This window comes from Octopus bimaculoides, chromosome 1 (assembly GCF_001194135.2).
Source record: "Octopus bimaculoides isolate UCB-OBI-ISO-001 chromosome 1, ASM119413v2, whole genome shotgun sequence".
NCBI classification, from domain to species: Eukaryota; Metazoa; Mollusca; class Cephalopoda; order Octopoda; family Octopodidae; genus Octopus; species Octopus bimaculoides.
Window position 1 is genome coordinate 67,766,963 of NC_068981.1, and position 10,017 is coordinate 67,776,979.

The 10,017-nt window shown below is 34.9% G+C and overlaps 1 protein-coding gene across 1 annotated transcript in view; it reads right to left on the reverse strand.

Moving 5' to 3' along the window:
* LOC106873299 (neuronal acetylcholine receptor subunit alpha-10) overlaps positions 1-10,017 on the reverse strand; it is a 1,066,434-nt gene that overhangs the window by 248,631 nt on the left and 807,786 nt on the right. The window lies entirely within an intron of this gene.

A 10,017-nucleotide genomic window follows, 5' to 3' on the forward strand; every position in this document is an offset into this window, starting at 1 on the left:
TATATATGTGTGTGTGTATGTGTGTGTGTGTGTGTGTGTGTGTGTGTGTGTGTGTGCCACATACATTTATGTCTGATTTAGCGAATGTCAAGTCGTGGAGCATAAACTTATTGGCAGCTGGGCACAACAGAAACCATATAGGCAAAATATAGTCGTTTTTTATCGTGACTGTATTGATGGAAGCACACATATTGCTACGAATAAGAGTTTAAAAACTTATAGCTGCTTAAAGTACATTATACATACACACAGGGTAGATAACTGTTGTAGATAATGTTCTAGCTTTGCTTCGCTCTTTGGGCCGTTATGTACGCTGTCAGTATGCATAAATGTGCTTTTACGCAGCTATAAGCGATTTAACTTTTATTTTTAACAATATATATGCTTGTAGCACGCGCAATCACAATTAGTGACGACTAAATATTATATGTGTGTGTGTGTGTATGTGTGTATGCGTGTGTGCCTGCGCGCACGCGTGTGTACGTATAGTATCTTGTTGCATATTTCCTGCCGGTAAAATCGAATTCTACATAACATTTTTTCCATTATATTTTCATATTCTTGTGAACCCATTCTATTTTTGTTTGCAATAAAATGTCGTGCATTAGTAATTCAAAAATTCATGTGACTTAATACTATAAATTTTATACTGAAACATTATTAATACATCAGCCAATATTTTATGTATTTGATATTCTATTAAGTCTTTACAAACTCAGTGTGTTCCACAATATTGCCTCTAATACCAAGGTTGTTGCAAAATTGAAATTGTACAAGCTATAAATCATCAGATAGTATTACTGAAGCTCTCAATCGAATGTATACCGTATATTTCATAGGTATATAATTTAATTTTCTTCTATTTCTTGCTGCTTTTGCCATTTTAAAAATTAATTTCTCTACATTTTTGTTTCTCGTCACCACGTAAAATGTATCGCAATAGCAGATCTGGAATGCCTTTTTAATTACAAACACGCGTTATGTTAACATAACTGAATATTTCCGTTACATTTTTTTTTCCAACTATAGAAACAGCGAAATGTCATTTTCTGAAAAATCTAATGTTACAGTATGATAAAAAGTAAAATCCAATTTTAATGTATTTTATACACTTATTCTACTTTTATTTTCCTACATGAACATTTTAGTCTGAAATATAGGTTCAATTTATTTAGACATCAGTTTGCATTAACTTATTTTAAATCGAATTTCTGTTCCAAGTTTCTTATTCGCTAGCTATGTTACTGTAAACATGCTAAATGTAGCCCCGAAAGTATGTTGACCTATATCTTATTTGTACAAAGTTTCGAATGAAATGTCTTATATTCGATCTCAAACATTTTCACAATTTTGTATCTAATTCTTTAAAAGGGATCGTTCTCTAATGTGGTATGTAGCAGAAGCGTTGACTTACCCGACCTAAATATACTCAACTCTTTTTCTTATACGCCAACTGTTAAACTTGAAATATTGCCATCATAGATTTGCCACATGTCGATCCAGATCTAGTAGACATGAACAAATGTTTCGAGCAGTAATTACCTGCCCTTTCTTTTAGGTAATTTGTGCCACATTCACATTGCTAACCAGCCTTCGTTTATCAAGATACGAGCGATTTGCATTTAAAGTGACAACATTTATGTCTTTCCGAGGCGCTACCTTGATGGTTCCAGAGGCTACATCATCAGTAATGTGTATGAAAATTAACGAAATTACGTAGGTCCTTTAAAATTCAAATCAAACTGAAAGGAAATGAGTATTAATGTGGTGTGAAAATAACTTTAGAACTGCGGTGCCTGCGATATGCATGAACTTCCATACCGGATATATGTTGTTACCTGTGCTTCATGACCGAGCAACACATCTTAAGGAGTATACATATAATGTATAGATATGCTTTAAATATATAAACATCGCTCAGGGTATTGAACAATTTGCACTTGCCTCACCCAAATAACCATACACTTCTCCATCTGAAATAATTTGCTTCTTTTTAGCAATTATCCGTACTGTTGTTGCCATGCTCAACGTCATGTTGATGATTATGCATATATGGCAGCACTTATTTCTTTGCTTCCCTTGCTACCTTATGTACATGCGATTTGTTCATGAATGTGTTCCACATTTATTCTGAGGAAGTGTGTAAGCGTAGATTTTTCTAGACAAGGCTTTACTATAACAGGAGGAATGTTATAGGTATCTAGGGGTGGATGAAAATATATCTTATAATGGCACCTGTAACAAAACACTTGCCAGTAAAGAATATTACCGCCGAATAAAGAAAATTTGTTCCTCAGAACTCTTTACATTCAATAAAACAGTGGCCCACAATGTGTTTGCAGTGCCAGTACTCATACTAACATTTGAGCTGCTTGATTGGACGCTTGATGATATCCGAGCCATTGATATGAAAACCCGAAAAATACTAACAAGCACTCATAATTTCCACATAAACAGTGACGTATACCACCTCTACCTAAAGCGTAAACAAGGCGGCAGAGGCTTAACATCGATCCAAAATTCCTTTGAATGTCGGCAACATCTTTTAACCACCATGTGTCGAAGTGCATCCCTTGAACAAGTTTGGTTGATAACATCATAAGACTTGGAAGGCAGCTCCTTGAGTAACACACTGTGTCTGATAACCTAAGCCCAAAGAAGTTGCATGACTCTACCGCAACGCGTTATAAGATGAAAGGATGAGCCTATATGAGCAGAAGACTATGCATGGATATATTAGTAGAATGCTCCGCGATGATAGTATCATTGATAATCAAAGCAGCTTATCATGGACGAATAGCCGGATTACTACCTACCACCTTGAAGGGTATGCATTTGCAATCCAGGAACAGGAAATATCAACCAAGTACCTGATGCACATAAGGGATAGAGAAACAGAAAAAGCAGTAAAATGTGCCAACTGATGCAGATATTGTGGAGTTCATACTGAAGATATCACCCACATCATAAGCAGTTGTCCGAAAATGTCATGACGGTATTATCTACCGATGAGACATGACATTGTAGCTAGGACGCTCTATAATGAAATCGGTCGGAAGGATAATCCCGAGGACAAAGAAATAAAACCCCATAATATGGTAGAAGCCATAGCCACTCATAACGAAAAGGAATACTGGTGGAATGTCCCAGTGAAGACCTCAATAAAATGCAAGCACAACACACCTGGTTTGTGATAGAGAAGAGAAACTGAGCACAGTTGTGGAAATTAGCTGCCCAGCTGATGTTAACATAAAGTTGAAGAACAGTGGCAAAGAGAACACCTATGCTGAACTATTGAGAAACCTGCAATTACTCTATCCAGATTACAAGTTCAGGCTTATACCTGTAATTATTGTGGCCCTGGGATATGTAACATATCTAAATACAAATCTTGAGACATCAGGCTTTTCAAAACCAGAAAAGAGAAAGCTAATTCGAAGACTACAGATCCAATCCGTCACTAGAACTGTGAAAATCTGTAAAACGTTCCAGAAGTTTATCATTTAAATATATATGTGCATGTCAAGATATGTAAATATTTGCATGAGAATACATTCATAAAACATACAAATCTGCACATACATACATACATACATACATACATACATAAACACACACGTCCATACATACTTACATACATACATACAAATAAAAATACCCTGTTTTTGATCTTGAAATTCCAATGAAGGAACCTTGGATCAATGTTAGAAACCGATTCTTTCGGCAAGAAAGCTTGAAATAAACTGAATAATGACATACATACATACATACATACATACATACTCATTCAAGCATCAAGTCACATATTTGAGAGACTATCTATCGGGAATATGATGAATACTACCTCCGAATATGAGGCCATAAATATTTTCCATGCTAAATACCTGGTTAATTTTCAGAGGAAGTATCCGAAGGAGCCTTTTATACAAGGTCGTAATGTTTTCCGACTAAAACTTGACTTTATTATGCAGAGTTACTACCAACAACATGACTGGATACGACAACATCAACAATAACACAAGCTGAAAATAGAACGAAGGCAACATCTCGAACTGTAAACAGACACTTTATAGCTGTACTTATAGAAGAAACTGCAACTACTAAACACATTTTACTTGGAGTTATGTACTGAATAATCATCTATTTAGCTCTTATATAAGAGTGAAACAAAACCCCGCTGTTAGACGTAGGAAGAGATTAAAAGCATACTGGGACGATCTCCATCCAGAACTGAATTTTGTTACACGAAACAATTACATTAACAAGCAACATTTATTGAACGTAGGAAGAAAGTTAGTGAATGTAACTTTATTGAAGAAAGATTTGAAATTAACTTTATTCCAAACAGTATAAATAAATACGTGAAAGCAACTGGCCATTGTTCCTGTACTACTACTATAGTAAATAGCAGGCACAATCGCAACGATCATTGTGGTCACATTTAAATATCGGTGAAATATGCCGTTTGTAAATTTTTTTCAGATAAAACAACTTTAGGTTTGAGTACCTTAGTACCCTCTTGAAGAGAGGTTAATCTCTACCAAAGCAAACAAAAAGATTAACAGACACAGTATTTATTAACAGCTATCAATGAAACTGGATAAGAGTATTTACAGCAATGTATTGAACACACAGTGTGGCAGATTAACATCTGTCTGTATGGCCTGCCTACTACTGCAAAGCAATACATGACCGACACTCAAATAGTAAACAAAAGCGAAACAACGAAAAGCGTGCCACCGTGGAATTCGAAGATAGAGAAAAAGATATCTGATTTACGGAAGAACATCAGCCATGCGACAGTTCTTGTTGGTTGCCAAGAAGCAAATCACTATACGTCTCATAGTCAAAAAGTGATAGAAGATAGAAATGATGTTTGGAGATAACAAAAAGAAAAGACTCAATGGAAAACTGATCACTCTCAACCAGGTTCTAAATACCGTGTGTGAGAAACTCTGACATGAGAGGAAAATACCGAAAGAAAAATAAGTAGAAAATTCAACCAGAATGAGAAGAGAAGCAGTAAATATCATAGAAACTCCTTCACGAGAAGACGTAGACCTCTTCTGGAGGAAAATCTGGAGGTATTCTGTGGCTGGAAGAAATTCCGAGTAATTATTGTCCGTGCATTACGCCAACACATACAGTACCGATGGAGATACCCTTGTGATTGTAATTGAATAAAACTTCAGGATGGAAAGAAACTAACCTTCTACCGACCGTATCTTATGAATCTATATCAGTATGCTCTCAATAAAAACAGTAGCATACCGCTCTGGTTAGCTCTGTCAGAGATGAAACTGATCCCCCAAAGCAGACTCACCCACATGGCAAAACACTATGGTCAATTTCATATCAGGACTTAAAGTATAAAATATATACGAAATGTTTAGAGATCTTCCTCCAAGGCCACTGTGAACGTAATAACACCATTACAGCAAAAGAAGCAGTTGGTAGAAGAGAGTACCGGGAAGTTTTGAGCAATTGTTGATAAACAAAACTGTTATGTCAGAGGTGCGGAAAACATATGAAGATTTTGGTTTCAATTTCGCTGGACTTTCAGAAGCCTTTGATTCTGTCACCCGCTCGTGGGTGCTACGAGCTCCTTGATTTGCTAAATTTCCAGAGAGCGTAGTCAAAGCCGTAACTGACATGGCTTCATCTCGTGCCACCATCTTGAAGTTAAATACAAGGAATTTTTATTATCATGAATAAAATACAGTATCGCAGAGGTATATTCCAAGGAAACAGCCTTGGTGTTGCTGATATTTTCAGTAGCACGTTTGCCATTCAGGCATATGAAGTCTGTAGGGTGTCTCACTGATTCACAAGGGACAGACACTAAAATTCTACTTTAGTGTGTGTGACTGGAAACTGAATTCTAAAAGTTTGTATGAGATGAAAAATAGCCCTGACTTGGCTTCACCGTTCTTAAAGGATATAGGGCTGGAGTTTGATGAGGATAAATGTTGCTATAGAGTTGTGAAAAGTGGGAAAACTATTAACCGAATTAGTTACATCTCCATCAAATGTTTCTCCTAACTTGATCAAGAGTGTTGCAGGTACCTTGGAATAGATGAAAACACATCTTACGAGGGCACATGTAGCATGGATCATGTCACTAAAGAAAGCTCTAGAATGACAGTAACATTGATAATCAAAGCAGTCTATCATGAACCATCAAGCGGATTACTAACTTTGAAGGTTGTGCTTTTGCAATCAAGGAACAGGAAATAAGAACCAAATAGCTAATGCACAACCGGTACGGACTTTGTGGAGAAAATACCGAATATATCACGCATATAATAAGCAGTTGTTCAAAAATGCCATTGTGTTATTATCTACCGATGAGACATGATGTCTTAACCGAGACACTCTACAATAAGATCCATCGCGAAGATGATGTTCAGGCTAAATAGATAAGCACGCAAAGAATGGTAGGGGCCATAGTCAATCGTAGTACGAAAGAGTACTGGTAGAATATCCCTGCGAAAATCTTTATAAATGTAAGCATAACAGACCAGATATAGTGATTTGGAACAGTGAAGTGAAACTATGTACAATAGTTGAAATCTATTGCCCAGCTGATGTCAGCATAAAGCTAAAGGTCAGCAAAAACGAAAGCACCTACGCTGAACTACTGAATTTTCCACAGCTACTCTATCCGGATTACAGGTTCAGGTTTACGCATGTAATCATGGTATATGTAACAAACTTCCTAAGCCCCAATCTTGAGAAATTAGGCTTCTCAAAACCAGAAAAGAGAAAGCTAATTAGAAGATTACAGAATGAAACCATCAATGGGACAGTCATAATCTGTAAAACGTTCCACAAATTTTACATTAAAGTCTACACATGCAATTGTGTGTGTAGTAAGAGGTGATAAATTTAATTTTTTTTTTACTGTAGCACGAGTTAGTTGTTTGAGACAGACACTGACCAGTTAAAGCTAGTGTTGCGAAAATTCAAACTACTTCACCCAAGTCTGAGGCGCGTCTAATAACTAAAAGTTGAGTCAGTGGCTGTGAAGACGTTAAACCGTTGATAATGTACTTCCAAGCTTCTCATTCTGTCAGCTTTAACTAGAGCCTGGAAGGTTACCTTTGTACTATTTTAGTCATTATGAAAAATGAGCTAAATTTGTTTTATGCCACTTCATTTTGCATTCGTCTTTGTTTTTTTAATCTCTTATGAAGCGTATATCGTTTTTACCCGGTTTGCTGAAATTGACGTCTACAGCAAGATTTATATCTACATTATGACGTGTGTCTTAATTTGTATTGTATCGTGGAATTGACATCAGCTCCAATTTGAAAAACCTATAAATTGTAGTAAGTGCAACTGAATTTATTCACGTCTTACAACTGTTATTTTTTTACCAGACTGTACGTCTACATCCTAATGTTTAGCATACACCTTAATTTCTGTAATTTACGTTTGCTCAGCGTTGTTTGGAAACTGTATTAATAATTGTTTTTCTTTTGAACACAGACCCAACTCGTTTGCCTCATAATATTTATCATTGTCTTTATGGAAAACTGCCGTCTACATTTCTTGGTACACTGTCTACTGTATATTGGCTAAATTGGTGACCCCAACATGATCTGAACAAGCAATGTGAAACCATCACAATCTGTAAAACATTCCACAAATTTTGCTTTCAAGTCTAGACATGCAATTGTATGCATGAGAATACATACATAAATCAAAACACACAAATTTGCACATGCGCTGACTCTAATAATTGCATTTATGCACACAAACATGCACAAATATCTTGCTGAAGGTTAAAATTTCAATGAGGGAGCCTTGGATCGAAATTAGAGACTGATTCTTTCTCGATTTGCAAAAAAATCTAGGTATAAAACTGAATAACTAACATACATGTACACAAGCAAACATACATACATATACCTTTCTCGCTCACAGAATGTGTATATGTGTGTGTGTAGGTATGTATATGTATATGTATGTAGATAACGCTCACGCACAAGCACATATCTCTTCTTTGTAATACTTTATAAGTGGGCTCACAAAAGAAACGTCTGATCTCAGTGGGTCGAGTAGAGTGCATATATTTGTGACAATATTCCTATGACTTCAAGTTTTACGTTAAGGACAACTTTCTTCTTATGAATGTTTCTTCTAATTCCTTTTTTTTAAAGAAACCATGAGTTGTAAATCATCTGCCTGAAGTATGCATTCATTAACTCAGAACATATCATGGAAGAATTGTAATACACACACACATATACACACACACACACATACACACACACACACACACACACACATACACACACATACATATGTATGTATGTTTTTATCTATGTGTATATGTGTGTATTCATTGGTGAACTTTCATGTTCGAAAATTACTTAACGTATAATTTGTATATTTTATTGTAAGTTCAATTTTGCTATAACGGTCCAAGAAGGTAAAAAATTATCGATAGTGAAGTAAAAATATTCGTAAACGCATTTGGATAGGACTGGTTGCTAAACACTGCTAAAAAGAAATCATCAAACATTCATCATTTTAATTGTCATCCACCGAGCAAGAGATATTCATCCATTCGCATGCAGAACACATGATGGATTGTCTTCAGTAGTGTATGTGTGCAACACATGGAAACATGGTCAGTGGCTATTGTTTATAAAGTTTTAATTTTGATGAGTATTAAAATCTATATCAATAAGTGACCGTCTTCCATGGTAGAGATAAAAGAATAATTGAGACAAAATCTAGATAGTAGTTGAGAATGTTTTAGTATATATTAGTGGCTGTGATATAGTTATAGATTTAAGTAATGAGCTGAAATATTTGTACCGCAAGGATTATTCTAAAGACTCCCGTATACAGAAACCGAACGTCACCGAAATAACATACTAATACTTTGCCTAGATCGTTGAAGAGATTTTATTACAAAGGAGTGCATCATTACGAAGCAAATGATTTATGTTAAAAGTTCACAATAAATACAAATCGACGTATAATTAAATTTTTTTAGGTAGACACCGAAATTTACTTACTGGTAAGTACTACTCTTAAAGGGAGGAATTGCAGTATATCAATATAAATTACCTAATCTACTCCAAATCCTCAGAGTTTTAATATTGGTGAGAACATATCTAGCTTATTCCCTGATCAAGAATCCTTTGACCTTGAGTTCATAATTGCAATGGCGTATTAAAGTACAATGACTTTAAATATGGAGAATACATTACATACAGAAATTCATTCAAAATACAAAACGAAAGATAAGAAAAGGCTTAAACTAAGTTTAAAAAATGTTTTCTCATTATACTAGAGATACTGTTGTTAAGTTGAGCTACGTATGCACTAATAGACCTGTTTCAGTTGTCGGTATAAACAAGTATAATTTCCACGTGCATCAGTATCTACTGGGGTATTCCAAAATATGAACTCGCTAAAATACTATATTTACCACATAATGGATATCTCATCCCAGGAAAGATGGTCGCTTTGTAAAACAATTTAAAGATACCCCAGGAACCAACCGAAACAAAACATAATTAGTAAACCAAATTAAGACTTCACATTAACAATAGCCACTTCTTGTTATTTTGCATTTAAATATAAAATATTGAAGATGTGGATATTTTGGAGCGGAATCATTCACACAGGTACATTTTCAAATAAAAATTTCTGACTCTTTCAACAATTAACGTACAACAATAATGAATATGCAACTATATGGAGGACAGGGAAAGGTCTTTAAGATTAAGTTTTACGTCATGGTTTATATGGAAGGAACTAGGAATATTTAACTTTATAACTATATGATATATTCAATTTTATGTTTATCATTTAGCAAATTCATTATTTATCATTGACCTATAACGGAAGAAAAATCAACTACACTAATTGACTTTTCATTCTTTTTTCATTACAAACAAGTTAACTTGGAGAAATAAACAAAACAACAGTGTGCAAAATATATAAAATGTATAACGATAAATATATATATATATATATATATATATATATATATAT